The sequence below is a fragment of the Narcine bancroftii genome, chromosome 14 (assembly GCF_036971445.1).
Source record: "Narcine bancroftii isolate sNarBan1 chromosome 14, sNarBan1.hap1, whole genome shotgun sequence".
Taxonomy (NCBI): Eukaryota; Metazoa; Chordata; class Chondrichthyes; order Torpediniformes; family Narcinidae; genus Narcine; species Narcine bancroftii.
In genome coordinates this window covers 46,407,922-46,432,764 of record NC_091482.1, presented here as the reverse complement: position 1 = coordinate 46,432,764, position 24,843 = coordinate 46,407,922, and the positions used below count along the sequence as shown (strand labels likewise).

Genomic DNA, 24,843 nt, shown 5'->3' with positions numbered 1-24,843 from the left:
GGTTTGTCTAACCTTTTCTATCAGCTAGTACTCTATTCCAAGCAACATTTTGGTGAAGGTCTTCTATCCTCTCCATCCTTCTGGTCATAGGGTGATTTTAAAAATGCACACTGAATTCCAAATGTGGCCTCACCAAAGCCTTGTACAACTGCAATGTGACTTGTCAATTTTTAGTCTCCGTGCCCTGACCCTGCTGCAGTACCCCATGGTCTCAAATAAATTCTCCCCAAATTCTGGGAATTTGGTCTCAGCAGCCCCCACTGCAACTGTACCTTGCAATCAATGAGGATCAAACACCCTCCCTCCTGTCCAATTTCTTTGAACACTGGTCCCCTGAAAGGCTGCGAACTCAACTATACTCCCCGTACACCCTTGACTACGTTACCAAATGCCAGCCCAACTCGACGACAAATCTGCAGATCCCACCACTGTCAAGATGGAATGTTCAAAGGAACTTGTGGTTAGTGTTGTGGCAGTAAGCTCTCCCTTCATGTCACAGACATCCAGAAGAGGAGTGGACCTCACTCCCCTTGTCAGTCTTAGTGAAGGCAGTAGACAGATTTAAGTTCTTGATCATCAATCTCTCCAATGCCTGTGGGACCGTGGTTCCTCCCCGTCCCAACCATTTTGTTCGGACGGCTGCCGTCATTTTTCCAAACCTTGATGAAGGCCTCAAGCCAAAAAAAGTTGGTTATGTATGTTTATCTTGGCTACATAAAGGACACTGTTTGAACCGCTGAGTTTCTCCAGCTTTGTTTTTTGACTTCAAGTCTGCAGACTTTCGTGTTTTACTACTAACGGCGACTCTTTGCCTTATGGCAGGCAGAAGGCAATTTTGTGTAATTTGAATTTAGACATTGTAATGGAAGATTTAAACCATGTTTTTTTTACTTTTGAAGCCTTTGTTTCTGCAAGGCTGAGAACCTGCTTGTGTTTTAGAATCAGCAGACATAAGCTAAATTCCACCAAGGGGCCAGAGATGCAGTTATCTGACGAAAGGACATCTGTACCAAGAACATTTAATCTTCCTGCTTGATTTGGTCACAGATTCTCAGAGGCCTAGTGATAAGCTGAAAATTATGTTATTCGATAGAAGCCTAGCATGCTAGCTTGCTCGTTTATCTTTATTGCTGTGCTGGGAATAGGTGCTTGGGTAAACAGTTTTTGGGTAATATAAGCCATGGTCCCGCTGCTGAAGTTTGAGACCCTCCAAGAGGCGGCAACATCTCTCAGCAAGAAGAACTTCTAGAGTCCAGCCAACGTCCCGGTCGGGGGAGGTGGAGCCCTGACAACCTACTACAAGTGTGCAGTCGTTGCCTCACTTCGGCAGTTGGGACCAGTCTGGGTGTTGATAAGTATAGTTGGGAAGGGCTTGCATATTGTAGTTTGAAATCAGCTTTTGAATTTGTAATAAACATTTGTATAACTGAACTGCTCTCGGTGTGTGTCTATTTTCTTTCGGTAGCTCACACACTGTGACCAATCTAAAACGAACAAAGTGAGAGATATAAGTTTACCCAAGACAGACGTGCAACACAGTAACAGGCTATTTCAGCCCATGCATCCATGCCACCCAATTTACACCTAATTAACCTACACCCCCTGGTATGTTTTGAAGGAAACCAGAGCCCCCGGGGAAAATCCACGCCGACATGAGGAGAGCTTATAATCTCCTTACAGACAGCTGAGGATTGGAACCTCGGACTCCATCACTGGCACTGTGCCAACTGTATGGCCCATATTTCCAGTTTTGTATTATTAGATGACAATAAAAGAATCTTGACCCAGCAAGCCCCATTCTCTGAAGTATTTGGATAACCAGTTGACCCTCTGGCCCAGGCTCTTTGGCTATTAAAAACATAGAAATACTGGAGGAGCTCAGCCAGTTTTTCAGTGTCCATGGCAGACAAAGCCTTTCTTCAAGGAATAAGCAGAATGAGTAAAAAAAAAACCCGGAGCTGTTAGAGTACAGAAAATGCTGGTTGGGGAGGAGTCCAGACCCACAAAAGGTGTTAATTGGATATGATAAGGGGGAGAAGTGAGAATTGATTATGTCTATACGAAAGGAGATAGAAAGTGGGGCGAGACAGACAGAGCTGGGGAAGGTGACGAGTGCTCAACCTCTGATGTGGCCACCGCAATAGCGGGGATCTCCAAGTGGCCACCCATTCCAATTCCCCATCTCCTTCCCTGTCTCGTGCGCTGCCAGACTGAGACCACCTGCAAATTGGCTAAACAACACCAGATGGCATTAACAGTGACTTCTCTGCCTCTCGTTAATTCCTCTTCACTTCTCCCAGCTCAGTCTGTCTCGACCCCACCCCCCCCATTTCCTTTCGCACAGACATAATCAATATTCAGCTCTCCCCTTGCCATAACCAATTAGCACCTTTTGTTGGTCTGGATTCCTCCCCTACCCAGCATTATCTGTAATCTTAGATTTCCTTTTTTTTACTCATTCTGAGGCCCGAAACATCAGCGATATATCTTTGTCTCCTGTGGACGCTCAAAGATTGGCCGAGTTCCTCCAGCATTTTGGTGTGTTTTAACTACAATCAATGTGTCTGCAGACTTTTTTATTTCACTTGCATCTTAAACAGTGGTTTTAATAGCCAAAGTGAAGGACTTAACATTTTGTGGCAATGTAATAACAATTTTCAAAAATGACCAAGTTTCATCTTGTATCTCCATTTAATGCGAATGGATGCATTGAATCTACTCTAGATTCGACCTTGCACACGTTCAGGAGGCATTTGCCAATTTCCTGAGGAATAGCGGAATATTGGGACCACAGCACTGGACTTTGAGTTTAATGTCCAGGCAATGTGGCAAGGACTTTGTCTTGTTCAAAACTTGCCTGCTCTGCTGTGTAAACCTTACAAATTATTCAAACTGTCGGGTGTGTTTTATTATGCAGACAGTATCATGTTATGTAGGTCTGCTCAGGTTTTTTCTGCAGTCCTTTGAAGGTCTTCGATATCACTATGTTATTGTTGGAGATCTTTCTTTGTTTTCATGAATGATTTGATTAGTTGCCAAAGCTGAACACTAGGAGAATGTAGTTCAATCAGTTCGTATTGATTTGTAACTTTCTATTTGCTTAGGTTTCCGAATCTTTGTTTTGGCACAATTGTTTAAGCCCATCTGAAAACTATTCTGTGAAATGTTCCTTTTGGGTTTGGAAGGAATTTGAAATGTCAGGCTTTACAAGTAATTGAGAGCATTGAGGTACTGCCAAATCTAATTGTAGGAATGGCTAAATGTGTGATCATATTTTATGGTACAGAAACCTAGTAATTCAGATGTCATTGTTACGTGTTCCTTGATTGAGTCACCCTGCCCAATCATTCTAAATTCCAGTGAGTATTATCCTAGACTACTCAATCTGATACTCATTTCTGGAATCAACTTGGTCAAACTCCTCTGCATCACTTCCAAACCCAGTCCATTCTGCCTCAAGTCAGGAGACCAGAACTGCGTGTGGTTCTCCAAGTGCAGCCTCACCAGGACCCTGTAGTTGCAGCAGATCCTCTCTGCTCTTAAATTCAATCCCTCTGGTAATGAAAGGCAGAGAAGTCACTGTTAATGCCATCCGGTTGGAGGGTGACCATATAGAAAATGAGGTGTGGTTCAGCCAATTTGCAGGTGGCCTCAGTCTGGCAGCGCACAAGAGCATGGAGAGTCAGGGAAGGGGGTGGGGAATTGAAAGGGGTGGCCACTTGGAGATCCCCGCTATTGCGACGCCCAGAGCAGAGGTTGAGCACTCGCCACCTTCCCCCAGCTCTGTCTGTCTCGCCCCACTTTCTATCTCCTTTCTCACATACCTCATCCCTTAAGGTTCTCCAGCACTGCAGACTTTCTTGTTTAAATCCCATTTTGCCTGCTTGATTACCTCCTTCGCCTGCAAACTAACTTTTTGAGATTCGCCCACAAGCATTCTCAGGTTTCTCTGTAATTGCCTACTGCAATTTTTGAAAAAGAGAAACACGATTGTGGCCAGATTGGGTGACCATCTTACCAAACACATACTCTGTGGGTCTGAGCTGGAACTCACTTGTCTTCACCATTCCCACCTTGCCCATTGCCAGTGCGAGGACACCTATAAATGTAAGGGATACCACATCATATTGCTCCTGGATGGCATTAAGCCCAATGGCATGAATGTTTCTTTGCAACACGGTAGAAGTCAATTCTAGCCATTTCAACCCATACTGCCCAATTAAACTACAACCTGTAGGTTTTGGAGGGTGGGAGGAAACGGGAGCACCTGGAGAAAACCCCTCCTGTCACAGAGAGAGTATACAAATTGCAGCGGATTCGAACCTGGGTCACTGGCATTGAAATGAGATTGTGCTAACGTCTATGCCAACCATGTCTCCCTAATTTTTTTCCTAATTTCGGTTAACTTCCACCTCTTATCTGCTCCTGCTGTTTCCATGATCTTTCACTCCTGTTCTTTTTTTTTCCCCATCATTTCCAATGGTCTCCCTTTGTCTGTTTCTCCACCACTAGCACGTGCACTCCCGTATCTATCACCTCTGCAGCTTCTCTTTCTTCTCCACCCCAGATATACTTGCTATCTCCCCTTCCCGCTTTAGTCTTGATAATGGGACCTGATCCAAGATGTTGACTGACCTGCTCAGTTTCTTTAGCACCTTGTTGTCCAATTTTTCTAAAGTGGATGGATGACCTCTTGGGTTTTCATCTGCTCTTCTGTCTTTTGCTTACAAAAATATTGCCTGGAAAGCAACTGTATTGCTTTTTAATTGACGCTTTAAAGATCCAAACCTCCTCTTCTGCATTGTTCACATTTGGAAAAGACAGAAAAATGAGATTAATGATTACTATTTTGAATCTGGGAGGACAAAATTAAAAAAAAAAAAGGCTAGTGGTGATGCAATGCTAACATGGGAATCCATGATGTGGAGTACTTCAACTTGTTGGCCTGTGCTCCACCCCTACCCCTTCCACCCTCCTCTCCTCTCTTCCTTTTTATTCAGGTACTTGGTTTTGCTTATGCCTGACGAAGGGCTCAGGTCTGAAACGTTAGTTGCCCTTTACTTCCAATGGATGCTGCGTGACCTGGTGAGTTTCTCCAGCAAGTTTGTGTGTTTTTCCTCGCAACCTGCAGGGTTTCCTGTCGAGACAGTTATTGACATGGACTAACTTGTGCTTGTACAAGAGATGTGCATTATTGTCTTTGCATGAATGGATTTTGTCTAATTATAAGCGAGTCGTGCTAGAGGAACCAGTACCCATACAACAATGATCTGCCGCATAGCTAAAGTTGCACTTCCTTTAATGAGTGAGATGAAATATCGTTCGGTTAATTTAATTGCGCACCAAAGTTGCATGCAGGGAACTTCTAATGCAGAACGGTAATCAGAATACACAATTAAAATGATAAGTATATTTGAAATGAAGTAAGCTAATCAAAGCATATGAAAAGAACACAAGGATTGGAGTGTCTTTACCATTGCTGACTTTGCAAGCGGAAGCAAAATATTGCATGCATTGGAAATTTCCATCTTTCCTGGTGTCACAGAATGTGGCCATTCTACCTATTTTGTATTTATACTAGCTCATGACGCACTTTAAACACATTTAGACACACAGCACAATAACAGACGAGCCCGTGCTGCCAAAATACCCCAATTAACCTACAACCCCATTTGCTTTGGTGGGTGGGAAGAAACCAGAGCAGCTGGAGGAAGCCGATGCAGACCAGTGGAGAACACACAAAGTCCTTGCAAACAGTGCCGGATTCAAACATGGGCTAAAACACGGTGCTGTAAGAGCATTGCATGCTGTCCAATCCTATTAACCTCCTAATGTTCACTGCCACCCCTTCATCGCTGTCAATTCTGTTGCCCGTCTGCACACAGAGGTTACTTGGACACTGTAAACTTGCACATTATTGGAAGGAAGCAACTAAGCCACCTGAAGGAAACCCATGTAGCCACAGTATGAATAGGTTGTCCACATCAACACCACGAGTCGTCAGGATCGAACCAAGATCATTAGGGCTCTGAGCCAGCAGCTCCACTATCTTGGCCCTATTTGAAGGATAGAAGCAGAGTGGTGGAAGTGAGTTAGCAGGATAGCCAGCGAGAGCTGGTAGAGAATCCTTGAAACATCTTACTGAGGCACCATCTGTGATAAATGGACACCAAGTGAAAGGAGCCACTGGGGTTTGTGCTCCCAATCTTGGTCAATGGTGCAAACCTTTGTGAAGGAGGCAGTGACAAAGAAAAGGGGATTCACAGGTGTTGGACAGGTATGACTTCAGGATGACGGTTAACAATGTAACAATGGGTGACCTTCGAAGGCTGTCAACAGAAGAACTGAGTGTTTGAGTGCTGGACTGTGGAAAAGGGTGGTGGGATGACCAGTGAAGTTTTTACTGAGGATGCCGATGGTTAAACTGAGTACATTGACAGTCAGCACTTATTTCCTGGGGTAACTTCTGTTTAAGGTGAGTGGAGAAAAGTTTAGGGGAATCGTCAGGCAAGTTTATTGGACAGAGTGCTGGGTCCTTGGAATGCATTGCCAAGGTTGGCAGTGGAGGCTGGTACTATAGGGACCTTTAAAAGACTCTTAGACAGGAAAATGGATGTTTTTTAAAAAAAGGTTATGGTTGTGAGGAAGGGAGGGTTTAGTTTGTTATGGGGTAGGTTCATTTAGATGAGTACAACATTGGGCCCAAGGGCTGTGATGTTTTGAGGTCTATGCTCCAGGATTGAGCAAGAGTTGGAGGAATGGGGAGCCAATGTCTGGCAATGGCAGAAGACACGACAAATAAGTGAAAATTGGAGATGGCAGCAGAACTGTTGACAAGCTGATTTATGGAATAGGAGGTCAGCCAAGGTTGAAATATGTTGTTATGATGGCAGGGAGGGTGTGGAACAAAAGTCTTGTGTAATTGCACCCTCTTCATGATGTGGCCAAATTGCTTGCAACAGTATCTATTTCCTACATTTTTTTATCAACAGTTTTGTGTGAATAAGAGTAGTTTATGGAAATCCTTCAGTGACGTTTGTGAAAACCTTTGCGCTTGAATGGTGTTCAATCTGCATGCTTGGCTTTAGGATCTCAAGTCTTTGGCACAGAAGAGACCATTTAGCCCAGGTCTGTGCCAATTTGATGTTTGAACCAAAGGAATATGTTGCTTGTTCATCTTTGTACTGAGATGATGAGGAGGTCATTCAGCCCATCAGGTCTATTTGCTGGTTCTTTGAAAGTGCAAAGTCCCATTTCCCAGCTCTTACATTGGAGCCCTCTGGCTTTCCTTTTAAGTGTCTATCCAATGAACCTTGATGATTGAAATGAGAAAAGATCGTCCTCTCCCATCTTGCAGCAAACTTTCTGAGTATTCTCCTGTTTCTCATGCTGGCCCTGTATAGCTATGTCCACAGGTCCTTGATTGCAGCTTTCCTGTTACTATTCTTACCCCAGAAACTCTCAAGATCTTGTGTGCCTTTGTCAAATCTTTTTCTTCTTTGCTCCAAGGAAAACCATCCCAACTTCCCTCTTCTGGAGTGTTGCTGAAATCCCTCATTCCGAGAACCATTCTTGTACCCTCTTGCCCTGAGCACTGACTTCTTCTCAACCATCTTTGAGGCTTGTTTGCCTCAGTTTGAAACATTCTTTTATTCCATGAACATAAAAAATGGGAACAGGAGTTGGCCATCTGGCCCGTCCAGCCTGCTGGATGGCCTAATCTGATGATAGGCCATCATCATTCACCGACCTGCCTTTTCCCCATATCCCGATGAGGTAAAAATTTACCCAACCTTGTCTTAAGTATATTTACTGAGGTCGCCTCCACTGCTTCAATAGGCAGTAAATTCCACAGATTCACCCCCCTTTGGGAAAAGTAGCTCCTCCTCATCTTCATATCTACAACCTTGAATCTTGAGGCTACGTCCCTTAGTTCTGGCCTCCCTCACCAATACTGACTCTCTGCTTTCTGAACCTTTGGCAAACTTTTGTCCAAGTTTTGCCAACCAACCTGTGTGGTGAGGTGATTGTCCATTGCTTTCTTACCAATAGACGAGTGATTTTTTTTTAAACAAAAAAACATTTCAGTTGTGGAAGTAATGGATGGGCTCAAATTAGTTTACCATTCAGTGGATCATCAAAATGATTTTTATTGAAGCATCATTCCTTTTGCAAAAGCATCTACCTTTTGAAATTAGCTAATGGTAGAACCAAGGCTCTATAGTTCTATGGTTTTGGTCTATAAAGAAGTGGATGAAAACTGAACTGTGCATGTCTTTTTTTAAAAAATAGCTGAGATTAATAATGTATGTCTTTTTTTAAAAAAAAAGACTGGTTTTCCTACTTCAATACTGCATTCCCCGGTAGATCTGGTTTGCTCTATTTACCATTCAGTGGATTATGTGATACCCATGGTGATACCCATGTGATATGAGATACCCATGGTGATACCCATGTGATATGTGATACCCATGAGATGCCCATGGTGATACCCATGTGATATGTAATACCCATGAGATACCCATGGTGATACCCATGTGATATGTGATACCCATGAGATGCCCATGGTGATACCCATGTGATATGTGATACTCATGGTGATACCCATGTGATATGTGATACCCATGTGATATGTGATACCCATGTGATATGTGATACCCATGTGATGTGTGATACCCATGTGATATGTGATACCCATGTGATATGTGATACCCATGAGATGCCCATGGTGATACCCATGTGATATGTGATACTCATGGTGATACCCATGTGATATGTGATACCCATGTGATATGTGATACCCATGTGATAGGTGATGCCCATGTGATGCCCATGTGATGCCCATGTGATGCCCATGTGATGCCCATGTGATGCCCATGTGATGCCCATGTGATGCCCATGTGATGCCCATGTGATGCCCATGTGATGCCCATGTGATGCCCATGTGATGCCCATGTGATGCCCATGTGATGCCCATGTGATGCCCATGTGATGCCCATGTGATACCCATGGTGATACCCATGTGATATGTGATACTCATGGTGATACCCATGTGATATGTGATACCCATGTGATATGAGATACCCATGGTGATACCCATGTGATATGAGATACCCATGGTGATACCCATGTGATATGAGATACCCATGGTGATACCCATGTGGTATGTGATACCCATGAGATGCCCATGGTGATACCCATGTGATATGTGATACCCATGAGATACCCATGGTGATACCCATGTGATATGTGATACCCATGAGATGCCCATGGTGATACCCATGTGATATGTGATACTCATGGTGATACCCATGTGATATGTGATACTCATGGTGATACCCATGTGATATGTGATACCCATGTGATACCCATGTGATACCCATGTGATACCCATGTGATATGTGATACCAATGATGTTACTCCCTTAAAATTACTATTATCAAAATGTTATTTGTCAGAATTGGCTTCATTAAATCTGTGACTGAACTGAAGAAGCATTGCATTGGCAGATGTGAAGGGCGAGAGCTTAAATCCACGTATTTTCTCTCTCAATGTACAACTGTATCCTTTTAAATTTTTTTTTTAAACTTTATTTAAGATTTTATAACATGAATAACATATAGGATTACATTAAAAAAAAATTAAGAATAAAATAATAAAATTACAATACAGTATCAGTAATCTAAATAAACTATACCCTCCCCAATAATTATTATGCATTAATAACCCAACTCAAATTAGTCCAACCCCCCATTCCCTCCCCAAAATAAAGAGTGAAGAATTAATAAAGTTAATAATATAATACAAAAAAAACAAAAACATTACCGATTAAAATACTAACAAAAAGAAAAGTAATTAATACTAAGATATCAGACTTAAAAAACATATTTAAATCAAACTTAAATGCATATATTTAACAATCGGAGTTAAGATGAAACATATATTTAACTCAAACTTAATATAAAAAATTAGTAAAGTTAGTAACATTATCTATCAAAAATTCTTAAACAATAATCAATTCTTAAAAAAAAATTGTAGCATGGAAAAAAAGATGAAAAAAAAACTTTCTCTATAGAGATAAACCTTCACCAAATATCAACTAACTTCACATCTATCATCATATTAGTCACATAAACCACCATCTTAAAACAAAATTCAAACCTCATTAAGCATTGTACAATTCAGTTTTAGTACTCTTCCACCATTTTTCCCTTTTACTCTTAGTTATCCAATAAAAGCTCCAATACCACATTTAAATATCCCCAATCATTACGTTAAAATTCAAAGATCCGAATAATAAAAATACATCTACAACGGAATCTATATCTTCAACAAATGGAGCATAAACCACAAACAAAAATTGTACAATTCAATTTATAACTTTCACCATTATTCCCCTCGTTCTATAACTAAAATAGCAAAATAATATACCCAGAATTACCACTCCTTTCACCTTAAAGTTAAAGAAAAAATATATAAAAAAAACCTTATCCATCCCATTCACATTTAAATTTCAGATATTCCTTATCTACTGAATAAACTTTACCAAAAAAACCACATCAATTTTTAGTTTTTTAAACAATCAAATACTTTCTTGTGCTTTTTTTTTATTTTTAAAACCCCTTCACTCTTTAATCTAATAATACAAAAAAAAGGAAAAAAAAAACGGGTAGGAGGTTAAAAATACCCCCTCCCGTCTAAACCGTGCAATGCGGTAACTCCCAAAAAATTGAGTGTGAGATAACTCACGTAGCAGATGACTTTCAGGAAATAGTGCCTATCCAGTTCTCTCCCCCAACTCTCACTTCATCTTAAACTATTTAATATCCCTTTTTTAAAAAAAAAACATTAGAGAAAAAAAAAAGGACAACTCTTCTTTTAATCAACTCCAACTGCCGAGTCACCATTACAACCATTCCTTCTTGGAGCACGGCTCTTTTCTTCCATCTCTTGTCTCCTTAGAGATCGCGGCGGACTATGTCTCTGTTGAAACTGAGTAATTGGCAGCTCTTGAGCAAATGCTATAGCTTCCTTCAGAGAATCAAAGAACTTTGGTTGGCAACCATCTTGAAAAACCTTCAAAACAGCTGGATATCTAAAGGTTGCCTTATAACCTTTCTTCCACAACAACTCTTTAGCAGGATTGAATTCCCGTCGTTGGAACATAACTTCTTGACTCAAATTCGCATGGAAGAAAACTCTATTATTTTGAATCATCAAGGGTGATTTTCTCTGTTGTGTATTTCTAATAGCCACTCGTAAAATTATTTATCTGTCGTAATAATTCAAGCAACGAACCAAAACAGGTCTTGGACTTTGACCTGAAATAGGTCTTCTACGCAAGGCTCTGTGAGCACGTTCCAGTATTATACCTTCCGGGAAATGTTCTTGACCCAACACCTGCGGAATCCATTCAGAAAAAAATTTTCTTGGGTCTGGTCCCTCCATACCTTCCGGCAAACCAATAATCTTTATATTGTTCCGTCTGGATTGGTTTTCCAAATAATCAATCTTTTTCACCAAATTTTTATTTTGAGTTTGTAAGTCTTTGACCATTTTGGTCACATCAAAAACTTGATCCCGTATTTCGTCTATATCTTCTTTACACGAATTAAATTTATCTCTCACTTCAAGCTTAAAAGCTCCAAACTCAGCCATCTGTTGAGAATGTATTTTCACCAAAGTATTAAACCTAGTACCAAGTTCAGTCATAATCTTGAATAATACCTGCATTGTATAAGATAATTTAGATTCAAGATTCACAAAAATCTTTTCAATTGGAAGAGATTTTGGCTCAACAGATTCCTGCTTCTTCTCCAAAGGATCTTCTATTCCTTCCTTCATTCTGGTTGCCTTCCTTGTAGTATGACTGCGTGTGGAAACCCCAGCCACAACCTCTCCAGCAATGACTGGAGGACGCTGGCTGGGGTTTTCCCCAGTCCATAATGGATTAAATTCTCCCAGTACATCAAGTTGTATAGGTTCTTGTATCTCAAGAGATGTAATTTGCAGCGCCACCTCTACAGCTGACAAATGCCTTTGAGTAACTCTTTGTTCTAAAGGCTGTTTGATGCCCTCTTTAGGGGGCTCTACTGATGTAACATAGAGCTCTACATCCGAACACTGTACCTCTCTCCTGGGATCCATTTCACGCTGAGACCCGGTGTCTTTCCTGTAGGTAGGCTCCAAAACTTGAACTTTTGGAAAATGTAGTTTTTTGATGATCTGTTGTCGTTTTTTTTTGCTCTTTTCCACCAATTGTACCATCATAAGTTAAACTAACAGCACTGAAATTATCTAAACTTTTAAAGAATTTTAACGGGCATTTCTAGACAAAACAATAAGATAGAGTCAGGAGAGGACTGGAAGGCACGTCTGATTCTTACGCCATCTTGCCACGCCCCCATATCCTTTTAATTTTAATCTTTAATATAGACATAGAGCACGGTAACAGACTCTTCTGGCCCATGAGTCTGTGTCATCCAGATACCCCAATTAACCTGCAACCTCCGTACGTTTTTGGACATGGGAGGAAACCTGAGCACCTGGATGAAACCGACGTGGACTCGGGGAGAACGTGCAAACTCCTTGCAGACAGCACCAGATTCAAACCTGGGTCACTTGTGCTGTAATACCACTATGCTAGCCATGCTGCCCTTAGTCTACTAACGTCCTCTGCAACCAACTCTCCCCTCTTTGCTATCAATTCTATTGCGCATCTGTACACAGAGTTTACTTGGCATAATGTATATTATGGTTACTTTAACCAGCTGGTTAAACATCTCTTCCACAATCTCCATCAGTACTGGAGCACCGCAGGGCTGCGTTCTTAGACCCCCTACTGTAGTCACTTTACATCTATGACTATGGCTCGTTATGACAATAACACCATCTACAAGTTCGCTGACAATATCACCGTAGTGGGCTGTATAAAAGGAGGTATGAGTCAGCACACAGGATTAAGATGGAAAACCTGGCTGAATGGTGCACCAATAACAACCTCCTTGCACTCCATGTCACCAAAGCAGCTGATTGGTTTTCCCCTGACAAAAATCCACAAAAGTGAACGATCCAGTGATCATTGGGGGATCAGAGGTGGAGAGAGTGAGCAAATTTAAATTCCTGGGAGTCACTATCTTGGAGGACCTTTACTGGTCACAACACACAAATGTCATCGTGAAGAATGGATGTCAGCATCTTGAATTCCTCAGGAGCTTGCTGAGGCTTAGAATGACATCGATGCCCTGGTACAGAAAGTGTGTTGACCGGCTGCATCGTGGCCTAGTATGGGGGCATCAATACCTCTGAGTGGAAAGCCTAGCTATAGGGAATGGACACTCCAGTACATCAGAAGTAAAAACCCTCCCCACCTTCGAGAACATCTACAGAGATTGATGCCGTCGAAGAGCAGCAGCAAACATCAAGGGTCTACACCACTCAGCAGATGCTCTGTTCGCGTTTCTATGACTTGCCAGAAATAAAATTTAAAGCACAGCAAAATACTCCCACGAAGCAAAAGAGGAAGGTCATTTAATCCAGAACCCCTGTATTCTGAGACACATCGAAGGTAGGGGCAATATAGGGTAGTAGAAAAAGGGAACCCATGTGGCAGTCAATACGAGGTACACTGGAAGAGGAGGGAGAGAGTACTGAAATTAAATAAGGGGCATTAATAAAGGAAGCATTGGTAAATAACAAAGACCTTCTTAGTTTCTCCAGCACTTCATTCATGGTGTTTGCAGACTTTCATGTTTTATTCCATATGACAGGCTGGTTTTAAAATGGGATCTGAGGGAATGTTACAACTGAATCCAAAATCGGCTTAGTAGCACACTAATGGTTAATAGAGTTATGCGTGATTGAAAGTCTATTTTGAGAGGTTCCATATGGCCAATATTTGTGTTTTATATATTAAATGATTTGGTCTTTTATTTTTCAGCATCTGCATTGTTGGCAAAACCAATATTTATTGCCTCCTCATAATTGCCTTGAATTCTTACAGTTCTGGTGAAGTGCTCCCACAAGGTGATTCGAGTTGCAATTCCAGGATTTAGACCCTGTAATGATGAGGTGTACATCACCACCAGGATATGAATCCACCCCCAAGACAAGGTGACGCGCGACTAGAGTTTGGGCGTTCTTGATAGCTGTGTGCTTCATCGAGGAGGAAAGAAAACCTCGTGATTAAAAAATGGCCTGACACAGAAAAGTCCCAAAAAGTCTTTAGTCCACATTTGTAAAGTGATGCATTTTGGAGAGATGCTACACAACAGAAATGTTCACGAGCTGAAAGGATATTGAGTGGTATGGATTGCATATCCATGGACACTTCAAAACAGAAGGGCAGGTCAATGAGAGAATTTGAAAAAAGCAATCAATCTTTCCCTGCATTATCCAATGCATAGAATACACATGCAGCAAATTTATGCTGGAATTGTAAACAAGTTTTTGGCCACCGCTTGAGTACTACACACCATGCACATATACATAGTACATTATCTCACCTTAAACAGAGGGTGAAGATGGCAGATTGATAACTTTGGGCCTTTGGTCAGATGCTCTGTACGTGGGCTTGGAGGTTGACCAGTGTTTTGCCCTGGACAGATGGCGGCAACAAATCCACACCAGCTGCTTTTCTTTGTAAAAATCCTGCATCAGCAAAATAATGGCTGGCCCAGAAATGGCTGTCAGATCTTGAGAAGCCAAGACTCGGCAAGCCTTCCAGTCTGTCATCCAAGTCAACCGTAGGAGCTTGAGCCTCTTAAAACTCACCCAATTATCGGGTGATTTCTCATCTTGGAGCCATTGTCAGTATTTCCCAATGTTTTGGTTTAATTGAGAATGGAAAGGTGACGATGCAAGTTGTATTACCTCAGATTTTTCTCCAGGCAAATTAGATGTGGAAACTGAGCCATGGTTGGCCCTATAGTAATTATTGAGTGAATAAAGATGAGTTGTAATCCATGTTTACTGAAAGTAGAGTAAAATTTTGAACTGCCTTATTAAAATGAGATACTTCACTCTTCCATGTTTCTGTATTTTCTGTGCAGTTTTATCAAAATGCTCAAGGAGTGCTTGTTTCATTTAGTTTTTCTCTGACCTTTTGTGTCCTGCTTGCAAAGCATACCAGAGAAAGAATAGATGTATCTACTGAGCCTGATTTAATTTCTAAACACAAACTTTATTTTTACAGCATTAAACTTCGGCATTTTAATCCTTTTCATTTGCTTTAATGAGTTGAGATTTAGGAAGATGATTACATATGTTTTGGGAAAGTTCTTCCCTTCAGTGTTCCAACTTGTGCCCTCTCTAATACTCGAGATAGAATCCTTGAGAATTAAGTGCTTAAGATTTCACTGTTAATGGTTTTTCTCTTTGTAAATGTGCTTTTTTTGGTGTATTGGTTGACTTGTTCTAATGTTCAGAGTGGAAGTTATTCAGAAGGATGGGGTTGGATCTCATGGATTTTTGTGACCCATGTGTGCATGGTTGTCATATTGTCATGTCCCAGTGGGTTGAGAGGATGTGCACTGGGAATTGTCACATGGCCTGATGATACCCTACTGTGAGTCGGAATGATTAAACTCCTGCCACCTTCAAGAAAACATCATTGTTCTTAACCATAATTGGACACGTGACAGGATTTCTATTCGAACAGAGCATGCTTTGTTTTTTTTAACCAATCTCTATTCTTCATGGTCTTTGACAGTGGGCACACCCATTCGTGCAGAGTAAATAATCAGTTTTTGTTTTGTATGTATCTTTAGCTTATGAATATTGGAATCGTGTTTCTAATTTTTCTTTGTTTTTTTGTTCAGTGTCCATTCTTCATGGAGAATTTCAGTGGATATCAGTGTTTCGTTTTATGCAGGGGAGAGGAGGTGGAGATTTGGTAGCATTTGACATTGTTGTAGACAATGACGCTTTCTTTTCAAGGAATCATGTGGGTCTGGTCAGTTTGCAAGCCCTCAATAGTATGGCCTGTTTGTGTGATTACTAAAGTTTAGTATATCAGCAAGCATGTTTTTGACCTATTTTCTTTCCCCCATGATACCTTGGAATGGTTGGATTTGTTGCTGCCTTGAGGACCTTCAGTCCTTCATGTCTGTACTAGCATCTAGGGGAGAGTCCCATATCTCATTTACATCATGTGCTGCAAACGGATTTAGAAACATAGAAGCATAGAAGATAGGAGCAGGAGTAGGTCATTCGACCCTTCGAGCCTGCTCCGCCATTCAACGAGATCATGACTGATCTTAAAGTTCAGTACCCCGTCCCTGCCTTCTCTCCGTAACCTTTAATACCCTTATACTGAAGAAATAGATCTAATTCCCTCTTAAATAGATTTAATGAACCTGCCTCTACTGCCCTCTGTGGCAATGAATTCCACAGATTCACCACCCTCTGGGTAAAGAAATTCCTCCTCATCTCTGTTCTAAATTGTTTGCCTATTATCCTCGAACCATGGCCCCGGGTTCTGGACTCCCCCACCATTGGAAACATCCCATCTGCATCCATTCTGTCCAGTCCTGCCAGAATTTTATATGTCTCTATGAGATCCCCTCTCAATCTTCTAAACTCCAGCGAGTATAATCCCAATTTGCGCAATCTTTCCTCATAAGTCATTCCTGCCATTCCAGGTATCAGCCTGGTGAATCGCCTCTGCACTTCCTCCATTGCAAGAACATCCTTCCTTAGATAAGGTGACCAAAACTGCACAGAATACTCCAGGTGGGGTCTCACCAAGGCCCTGTCCAGCTGCAGTAAGGATCCTTGTTCCTATACTCAAACCCTCTTGATATGAAGGCCAACATACCATTTGCCTTTTTAACCGCCTGCTGTACCTGTATGCTCGCCTTCAGAGACTGATGTACAAGTACCCCTAGGTCTCTCTGCACTTCCCCATCTCTTAATCTATTGCCATTCAAATAGTAATCTGCCCTCCAGTTTGTATTACCAAAGTGGATAACCTCACATTTATCCACATTGTAGTGCATTTGCCATGTATCTCCCCAGTCCCTCAATTTATCCAAATCGCACTGGAGCTTCCTGACCCCCTCTTCCGTGCACACAACCCCTCCTAGCTTAGTGTCATCTGGAAATTTGGAGATATTACATCCAATCCCCTCATCCAGATCATTAATGTAAATGACTGCATGTGCAGGAGCCTTTAAAGAAAAGTCCTGAATGCCTCCACTTTAGAGGTGTGAATTCCAGATCATCGCTGTTTTCGTTTTGCCTTCTGTGTTTTTATATCCTTGTAAGATGTGTTTGTAACCCATATAGTGTATTTCTGTAATGTCCCTCACTTTCAGCAATTTTCTACCTAACTTCCCCTTGAACTTGGAATCATTCCAGATTTTTGTACTTTCTTCACACCCATTGACCGATGGTGCCTGTGGCTCCTCCCACAGGCTCCAGGATATTGCACGGCTCCCTGCCCAGTGCAGAACGTGGATGTACTTTTGTTCTAAAGCTAATAAAAGCATATCAGTTTGTCCATCTTCAGTCTCTTGGAGTCATTGATGGTGCATCAATTTTATTAAGCTTTAGGTTGACAATGGAGCAAGTTCTGAAGCCAGGGAAGCTGGAAATTAATCACCTGAGGCATCTACCAACTTCAAACTCTGGCTTATGCTGTTTCTAGGCATTCATTTTCAGCCACTGTGTGGTCAGAGACTGACAAATTACAGGTACTGCTCTCCCAAGTCAGCACCCTGGTATGCTCAATGTTCAGGGACGCCGCGTCATATCAGGAGGCCATGGACAATCTAAAGGGCCAGTACCTATGAAAGATTTAATGAAGTCTACACCAGGGCATCTCCTGGTGACCCGAAAGCAGCGGCCTGGGGAGTTCTTCTGGGTCCTATGAAACCTCAGAAGGGCCTGTGAATGTAAGGCCGTGATGGCTGCAGAGTACATGGAGGACCTGCAGATACTGCAGGGATCAGGTCAAATTGCATCCCCCAAAGACTATTGGAGCAAGAGGAGCTCAGTCTGCAGAGAGCAGTTGAGCTGGAAGGTACGCTGGAAACGGCCCTCCAGAATATGGAGGCCTACTCAACCTACAATGTGGCTACCTCGCGGTTTTACCACCATCTTGGAACACACCACCACCCCCTTGTCCCACTAATGATCCGACCATGCATGGCTTTCTTTTCCCGTACTCTCCAGGGCCACGAAATTTAACACTCTTCTCTCAAGAAGAAGGCTCAAGCCATTATTGAGGCAGTGCAGCACTGGAGACACTATCTGGCCGGAAAAACTATTCACCCTGCTAACTGTTGTTTTCATGTTCAATAATCTGACATAGGGTAAAATCAAGAACGACAAGATATTGAGGTGGAGAGTCAAACTGTTCACCTCCAATTAAAATGTCCTGTACCGGCCCAGGAAACACAGTGAGCCTTCTGATGCCCTATCTCATGGGGCCTGTGCACAGATTGACCACTTATAAGCCCTTCACAATGATCTCTACCACCAGGTTGTTCCATTTCGTCAAAGCCCACACTTTTTCCACCTCAACAGAACAGTTGATAAAGACCACCTGTCCCTGAGTGTTGACTTCAAAGGACCCCTGACCTCTACGGACTGCGGTGTGTACTTCCTCAATGTTATTGATGAGTACTCCAGTTTTCCGTTTGCCATCCCCTGCTCTGACATGACAGCTGCCACAGTCGTCAAGCCCTGCGTAATTTCTTCACTCCAATTGGCTTCCCCAGCTACATTAATTGTGTCCGGAATCACTGCAACGAACAGGACCACCAGCTGCAACCTCTGGGGAAACAGGCCATTGGAAAGGGAGAACACCACAGCCTGGAAAGCCATCCTCCTAGCCCTGTGGTCAAGGGGCCTTCCAGTCTCTCACTGGCAAGAGGTCCTCCCAGAGGCACTCCACTCCATCATGTCTCCCCTAAGTGCTGCCACGAATGCTACCCTGCATGAACATATGTTTTATTTTCCCAGGAAATCTGAGACTGGGACCATGCTGCTGTCTTGGCTGACGACCCCAGGGCTGGTCCTAATTCTGGAAATGTGAGGAGCCATAACCCCGACCATCTGGTCGAAAGGGTGTACCGGCTCCAAACCAACCCCCAATACTTCTACGTGGTGTACCCCGATGAGCTCGAGGATGGGGATTTGATGTCTTCAGGTGGCCTGGAAACCTCCACTGATCACTTCACACCCCTAGCCACCCACTACGCACCAGGGCCATGGCACATTACCTCGCACATAACAGAGGGCACACCAGACTCATCGCCCCATACCCACCAGCTCAATGCCGATGATTGCACACAGGTGCCCCAGACTGCCCAGAACCCCGCCATTGCACCACAACCCAAATTACGACGGTCACCGTGATAAACCAGACCACCTGATGGGCATAATTTGTAACTGTATCATCACTACTTCACCCGTCTGGTCTCTTTTTAAAAAAAAAACAAGGGGCGAATCTGGTACATGTTTGTTTGGGCACCCCATTGGCCAACTCTATCTGTGCCTCCTCCCACAGGCTCCAGAATATTGTACAGCTCCCTGCCCAGTGCAGAACAGTCAAGCTGTAGTTCTAAAGCTAATAAAAGCCTCAGTTCATTCAACTTCAGTCTTTTCAAGTTATTGATGGTGCATCAATGTAACAGGTGTAAGTAGCCAAGTGCTCTATTCCATCTGACCTGACAAGTAGATGATAAAACTCTGGATATCTCTACTTCTTGCTGCTTTGACTGTGAACTTGAAATTTTGTACCACTGAATTGTTTCTCTTCTGACAACTGCATTGCTTGTGAATCCTATCTTTTTCGTCGATTTTTATAAACTTCCTTGTACGACGTTTGAAGACCTTTGTCTCCAGTGCACAACTTGGTTCATTCCTCACCTCTTGAACATCTCGATCATCACCTGTGCATCGTGGCGCAGAAGCAGCGAACTGGTGTCAGAAGTGAATGCTGCTGATGTTTCGCCCATCCAGGGATGGCAAACAGATAACCAGACTGGGACCAGGTCTGGGAGCATTTTAGGTTCAGCCTCTTGCCTTAACACCAGCCATGTCTGGTCCTGGGACCCATCATCCTGTTCATTTGAATGTGGCTGTTGAATATTAGTTGAAAACCAAAACTGTTTTATTTTCTCTCCATTTTAATATTTCTTCTTTTGAAACTTTATTCATTTTTAAATTACTTAAATTTTAATCAATTTTTGAAGGTGCCTGTTCATTGACACTTGAAAACAAATTGATGGGGACCAACAAAGTGGCTCGGGGCCTCAATCAGTGATTGCAAATGCTCAACTTGTAAGGTTATAAGAATAAAATACTGGCATATTGCAGGGTGGTGAGCTGGATTGAGCACACTGTAGCTTGAATGCACACAACACTGAATGATTGGCAACTGAATTAGTTTTCTGATTAAGTGGAGAACATCTTATAAATTGGTAGGGCACTGCAGAGTTGTGGGTGGAGGGCAGGCTGAGTGAGACCGAGATGTTGTGTGGGCGTGTAAGTATTCCGATGACAGAAATTGTAGAACGTACTAAAAAATTATCCACTCAAGATTTTGCAGCAAATCTATTTTTCTCTCAACATTGAATCCTACCTGAGGCTTGATTAATATTGTTTGTGTCCGGGCTTAATCATACATAACCTGCTTTAATTTAAAAAATAATGATAATTTGGAGATGCAGCGTGCTAACTGTCCGTTCTGCCCCAAGAGCTGTGACCCCCCCCCCTCAGTTAAACCCATGTGACCAATTAGCCTGCTAGCCCATGTTGATCTTTGGAAGGTGGAGGAAACCATGGGGAGAATGTACAAACTCCTTACAGACAGTGCCGGGTTCGAACCTGGGCCAGTGGTGCTGTAATAGCGTTGAGCCAATCGTTACGTTCACCGTGCGACCCTTTGTTGAAGAATCATCTATAAATTCCATTTTCCATGGGTCTGCCCTGCCTTCAACACCTTGGCTTGCATAAGGGTAGCAATACATGCAGTGAGTTAAAAGCTGCTTTTTAACAATTTTAATAAATGTGGTAGTATATAATTGTAATTGTGTGGGTTTCGACGTAGACACTGAGCCTGCTGACCAAAGCACCCCCTCAGAAGAGAATGGACAGAAAGGCTGTTGTAAATTGTAAACTTGGTCTGAAGACCTTCTCTAAATGTGTGGGAGAGGCAAAGGCGCATGAGAAATGCTGCAGGCAGCAACGTCAACTGCTCTTCTTTCAAATGCACCATTCATCATACAATTTATTAGAATCTAGCTATTGTTCAATAAAGATTATAACTTGGAGGGGGGAAGGGGCCACTTGTAGGCATCAAAGTGATGAGTGCAAATTATCCGTCTGCAGACTTGATTTTAGGGGTTAGATAAAATATTTTAAAGTTTTATTCCATAGTGGGTTATGGTCAGCGAAGTTGAGGGTGCAATGAAAGAATGTAGTGTAGCTGTTGATCATTGTTTCCATTTTATTCAACTGCATTGAATAAGTTTTAAGAATCTTGGAAGCATTTACCAGTGTTTATTGAATAAAAAGGTTCCAAATGATTGATAAATACTGAATGATCTTTTCAGAATAGTTGGCACATCACTCGGGGGCCAACTGATTGAACAAAGTCTGTTTTCCAATTTTGAACAATTTTTTAAGAGGCGGACATTTCTAATACATAGGCAATTTGCTGTGGGAATATGTTTTTTATTAACAAACTAATGGTTTCTCAGATATCTGTTAAAATACACAACAGATATGTCTGTTAAATATTTAATTCTTCCAAGAAATGAGTCATTAAAATTTCAACTATTTTTACATTTGTGCATTAAAAGCTCAGAATCTAACACCTCAAAAGAATAGAGTAATATATCTGAAAATGCAACAGAAACCTTAAATTGTACAGATTTCAAAGACATCCTGTTAGTATCATTTTCCAATCGAACTGATGATTTATCTCTCAACTTTGTTCTTCTGTTTCATGTGGATTTTCCGGTTGCTTGAAACTTACTCGAACGATGCCTAACTAATACATCTGCATTAAGAATAGTCAGTTTAAAAGATAAAAATACTATACTGTACATACACTGAACAAACTTCATTTGCATGAATATATAAACCTTAAAGCATTTTACTTTATTTTCAGTCACATTCTTTGAGAACATTTAACCGTCACGAGACCTTTTCACACCGTGGGCAAGCAGTGACCCGACTTGTACCCGGGCGAAATTCCAGGGAAGGTAGGACCTGGCAGGTATTTCACACCGCGGTCCAAATTCCCTGTAATTTTCCCTCCCTAGCAATTTGGGGGGGGGGGGGGAATCCTACTCACAGTGATTACACACTCACAGGAAGTCCTAATGGAAGTTGGAAGACTGTGTGCGTGCGTATTTATATTTAGTCACACACACACACACACACACACACACACACACACACACACACACACACACACACACACACACACACACACACACACACACACACACACATCAATTAACAAATAGCAGAATGAACTGGTTTATTGAAGGCAAATTGAGGTTGACAAGCTTAAATGATGGCAGGATGACACAGCACACGTGCTAATTCAGAGGGTGGCCCAGGAAAATTACCTGAGTCCACAGCCCTACCCAAGAGATACCCAGGTAATTTTCCCGGGCTGACATTTTCACACTGCCGGTTGACAGGAGGGTTACATGGCGGTATGAAAAGGCCTACTGCATCTGCTGGTTCCTTCCCCTCCATGGAGCTGCCTTCCCCCAAGTTTACAGATAAAGCCTCTGACTGGGATGACTTACTAAGCAGGGATAAGGAGACATTTTAAGAGAGTCGCCCCAACAGTCGCCTCAGCTCTTCATCCTTTGTCGACGCCATTGCTGTTTGACACAACTTTATTCAAACAGATGTTCTGAGCAAAGCCCAACCAAGGCCCTCCACTGGGTGAATAGGTTTATGTGTTACTTCAAAGAACATTTATATAGGACTAGAGGGGTATGGACCGGGTGCTGGCCAGTGGGACTAGGAGGGTGGGGATTTGTTACGGTATGGACTAGTAGGGCCGAACTGGCCTGTTCTGTGCTGTAAGTGGTTATGTGGTTATATGGTTTTACAATTTTAAGCTTTTATTTAAATGTTTATTTATCCTTATGCAATTCATAGCTAACTATATATGTATTTTCCCTCCTCTTTGCTGTTCGTTTGAGGTTGTTGGTTTCTTGAATTCTGGATAGGAGGGGTTTTAGTCTTGTTTCATTGGCGGATGTGGACGCATTGAGGAGACGTTTTTGCATGTGAAACCTTGGGTTTAGGAAGGACAAGGCTGCAGTGAATTCCATTGCATTGAATTCCTGGTCTTGATTCATGGAAACTTGCACAAGCCCTTTTTCTTCTTCTTTTTTTCTTTGGCTTGGCTTCGCGGACGAAGATTTATGGAGGGGGTAAAAAGTCCACGTCAGCTGCAGGCTCGTTTGTGGCTGACAAGTCCGATGCGGGACAGGCAGACACGGTTGCAGCGGTTGCAGGGGAAAATTGGTGGGTTGGGGTTGGGTGTTGGGTTTTTCCTCCTTTGCCTTTTGTCAGTGAGGTGGGCTCTGCGGTCTTCTTCAAAGGTGGTTGCTGCCCGCCAAACTGTGAGGCGCCAAGATGCACGGTTTGAGGCGTTATCAGCCCACTGGCGGTGGTCAATGTGGCAGGCACCAAGAGATTTCTTTAGGCAGTCCTTGTACCTTTTCTTTGGTGCACCTCTGTCACGGTGGCCAGTGGAGAGCTCGCCCTATAACACTATCTTGGGAAGGCGATGGTCCTCCATTCTGGAGACGTGACCCATCCAGCGCAGCTGGATCTTCAGCAGCGTGTACTCGATGCTGTTGACCTCTGCCATCTTGAGTACTTCGACGTTAGGGATGAAAGCGCTCCAATGGATGTTGAGGATGGAGCGGAGACAACGCTGGTAGAAGCGTTCTAGGAGCCGTAGGTGGTGCCGGTAGAGGACCCATGATTCGGAGCCGGACAGGAGTGTGGGTATGACAACGGCTCTGTATACGCTTATCTTTGTGAGGTTTTTCAGTTGGTTGTTTTTCCAGACTCTTTTGTGTAGTCTTCCAAAGGCGCTATTTGCCTTGGCGAGTCTGTTGTCTATCTCGTTGTCGATCCTTGCATCTGATGAAATGGTGCTGCCGAGATAGGTCAACTGGTTGACCGTGTTGAGTTTTGCACAAGCCCTTTACTGTGGGTGAAGTGCCCCAAGGCCTGCTGCAGAATGTTTAGCACCAATAGTAAAGCAATGATGCCATTAAATAGTTACTAAGGATCCACAAACCGTATGTGAAAGGGTGTGTGTGCAGAAATAAAACAACGGTCATGTCACTGCTCCCTGTCCCTTCTACTTTTCCATTGGTGCTGTGGGATCTGACCTCCCCCTCCACTTAAGCAGATGTCTGGATCCTTGGCGTCTGTTCCAAATGTTGGCTGACTGACATGGGATTCTGTCTGCCCAGTGTTGAACCATTACATTTCACTTAAAACTTGATCACCATACCATTGCACTCTTAGGAGAAGATTTATGTAGCCTGCTATGAAATTTGTTGTTTTGCGGCAACATTACGTTGTGAATATTGCATTCCAAAATAAACAGTGCAAAAAGAAAATATCAGTGAAATTGTGGTCGTGTCTGTGGTTCATATCCATTCAAAAACCTGATGGCGCAGGGGAAAAGCTGTCCTTGTGCCACTGGGCACAAGCTCCTGTACCTCCTTCCTAATGGGAAGAGGGCATGGCCTGGGTGGTGAGGGGGCTGGCTGCCTCTTGTAGTGGATGGAGGCTGATGCCTGTGAAGTCACTGGCCGAGTTATCAACTCTCTGGAGGTT

At 42.7% G+C, this 24,843-nt stretch overlaps 1 protein-coding gene across 4 annotated transcripts in view; it reads left to right on the top strand.

Moving 5' to 3' along the window:
- Positions 1-24,843, top strand: part of adam10a (ADAM metallopeptidase domain 10a) — a 135,829-nt gene that overhangs the window by 37,129 nt on the left and 73,857 nt on the right. The window contains exons 1-2 of one of the 4 annotated variants that reach the window (XM_069911537.1): positions 6,347-6,475; positions 22,124-22,217. The exons of 1 other annotated variant lie outside the window; for it this stretch is intronic. The gene's annotated coding sequence lies outside the window, so the exon portion shown is untranslated. Of the gene's footprint in view, positions 1-6,346; positions 6,476-22,123; positions 22,218-24,843 lie in introns of those variants that run through there. 2 more of the 4 variants (XM_069911536.1, XM_069911538.1) reach the window with 2 other exon arrangements.